General features: G+C 48.5%; 1 non-coding gene across 1 annotated transcript; it reads left to right on the plus strand.

Moving 5' to 3' along the window:
• Positions 1–213: 213 nt before the first annotated feature.
• On the plus strand, positions 214–285 carry trnae-cuc (transfer RNA glutamic acid (anticodon CUC)). Its single transcript has one exon. It is a non-coding gene; the product is annotated as a tRNA-Glu (tRNA).
• The last annotated feature ends 2,478 nt before the right edge of the window (positions 286–2,763 follow it).

Raw genomic sequence — 2,763 nt, forward strand, 5'->3', positions numbered from 1 at the left:
CACAGGCCGATGGGGTTGATTGGTGCGGGTGTCCCGGAGATATGACTTGACTCTCCAGTCTCCCCAATGTTGTAGAGATCGCATCAGGAGCAATGGATACAAAAAATTACATTGGTGGATATCCAGGTGAAAGTCTTCTTACGACCACGGCCCGGGTTCGATTCCCGGGCAGCGAAGCAATTTTCAGTAGAGCTACCAACGAGCTTGCTTATCTCCCTGGTGGTCTAGTGGTTAGGGTCCCGCGTTCTCACCGCTGCGGCCCGGGTTCGATTCCCGGTCAGGGAAGCAACCTTCAGCGGGTCTGTTGGCTGCTGATTGTTCTTACATGCACTGTACAGTTATTTATTGATCTTCATAGTTCCTGGGTGCTGCAGTGTGTAGTGGCTCGTTGAAATAGCATCCTGATGCAGATTTGTTTTTATGTGTAGGGATGATTGCTTCTGCAGTTAAGTTCTTGGTTCGCGTGTGTTGTTTTCCTGAAGATGCTGTTTTGAATTTACCATTGACTGTTCGCTCTACTGTGACATCTAGAAATATCACTTTGTTGTTGTTCTCCTCTTTTGTGAATTTTATGCCAGTAAGGAGATTGTTGATGGTGTTGTATGTTTCCTCTAATTTGTTTCATTTTGTGATGACAAAAGTGTCATCACTGTAGCGGACCCAAAGTTTGGGTTGGATCGTTGGAAGGGCTGTTTGTTCGAGTCTCTGCATTATTGCTTCTGCTAGGAATCCTGATGCTGCTGGTGGCATCATGGGTATTTCGTTGATTTGTTTGTAGGGCTTGTTACTGAATATGAAGTGGGTGGTAAGGCACAGTTCCACGAGCTTGACAGTGTTATCTTTGCTGATGAAGTTGGTGCTGTGTTTGTGTCTTTGGTTCTGCGAGTAGTGTCTTCACTTTTCTTTGTCCACGTTGACGTTAATGGATGTGAACATGGCTGTATGTCAAAGGACAACATTATTCCATCCTCTTCTACCTTGGTGTCTTTGGTGTTCAAGAGTTCTTGGATGGAGTAACTGGAGAGGTGTGAATCTTCGACTTGGTGTTTTAGTCTTCAGTGGAGGCCTTTGACTAGTCTGTATATTGGTGTTCCAAGTGGTGAGACTATGGCCTGAGGGGGGCTCCTGGTTTGAAGAGGAGGAGAACAGCAACAAAGTGCCTATCCTTGATGTCACAGTAAAGCGAACAGTCAATTGGGAACTTCAAACTAGCGTCTACAGAAAAACAACACACACAAACCAAGTACTTAACCACAGAAGCAATCATCCCAACACCCACAAACGAAACTGCATCAGGACATTATTCCAACGAGCCACGACACACTGCAGCACAGAGAAACTACGAAGAGCAGAAGAGAAAGACGTATATAGTGTATTTAAGGAGAACGGGTTCCCAATAAACCCAGTCCGCCGATTTCTCATTGATGCTTCCAAGCTGACTCTCAAAAATTCGGTTTGTCCGTCCATTCTTACCAATTTTATTTTGTGGGTTTTGAAAACTTTCTCACTCCTCTGACTGAGTGTTGGAGTTGGGAAGTTATGTTGTGGCTGTACAGGACATTGGAATATTGTGGAATAATTTTGGAATATTGTGTGCAATTTCTGTCTCCCTCCTATCGGAAGGATATTGTGAAATTTGAAAGGTTTCTGAAGCACCAGTGGGTCCACAGAGGGGGAGAGGCCTTTCTGTTGCCCTGAGTGTGGGAAGGCCTTCAGTGATTCCTCTGCCCTGCTGACGCACCAGTTGGTCCACGTCAGGGACCGCTGTTCTCCTGCCCTGAGTGCGAGATGGCCTTCAGCAGTTCTTCCCACCTGCTGAGAAACCAGTGCGTCCACACTGAGGAGAGGCCGTACTTCTGCCCCGAGTGGAGGAAGGGCTTTGCTCTTTCCTCTGACCTATTGGCCCACTGGTGGGTCCACATGAGGGAGAGGTCGTTCAGTTGTCCGAAGTGAAGGAAGGCCTTCAGCAATTCCTAAGCCGGGCTTAACCACCAATTCGTCCACACTGGGGGAAGCCATTTTCCTGCCCCGAGTGCAGGAAGGGCTTTACCCACTCTTCCGCCCTGTTGAAGCACCAGTGTGTCCACCCTGGGGAGAGGCCCTTCAGCTGGCACGAGCGTGGGAAGTGATTCATGTTTTCCTGCAACTTATGGAAGCACCAGCGGGGGCACCAACGCTCCCAGCAATCAGATCCCACCGGTGTTCTGCCTTGGGTCACCCCATGGACTGAACCTCCTGACACTTCTGACAGTGGGTGCAGTGGGAGAGTAGGTGAGCTGTTTTTGTTTTCTGCTGGACTGCAATTGCCTCTACAACCTCCCACAACCACAACCTCACGGTGGCTCAGGAGCGTCACGGTGACTCAGTACTTAGCACTGTTGCCTCATGGCACCAGGAAGTCAGTATGAATTCCACCCTTGGGTGTCTGTGTGCAATTTGTGGAGGACAGGAAAATGGATCTGACTGGGTTACTCTTCGGAGGATCAGTGCAGATGTGTTGGGCTGAAGGACCTGTTTCCACACTGGAGGAGTTCTACCATCCTATGAGTTTTGCTCTGAGAGGACATTGCTGCTCATTGAGCTCGGGACTGCACATTGGCAATGAAATGGTCCAGAGAAACCTAAGACCACAAGATAATCGGAGCAGAAGTTAGGCCATTCGGCCCTTCGAGTCTACTGTGCCATTCGTTCGAGTAAAAAAAAAATCAGCTGAGATTCACTACTGTGTGGAAACAGGCCACTTGCTCCGATAAGTCCACACCG

This window comes from Chiloscyllium punctatum, chromosome 36 (genome assembly GCF_047496795.1).
Source record: "Chiloscyllium punctatum isolate Juve2018m chromosome 36, sChiPun1.3, whole genome shotgun sequence".
NCBI classification, from domain to species: Eukaryota; Metazoa; Chordata; class Chondrichthyes; order Orectolobiformes; family Hemiscylliidae; genus Chiloscyllium; species Chiloscyllium punctatum.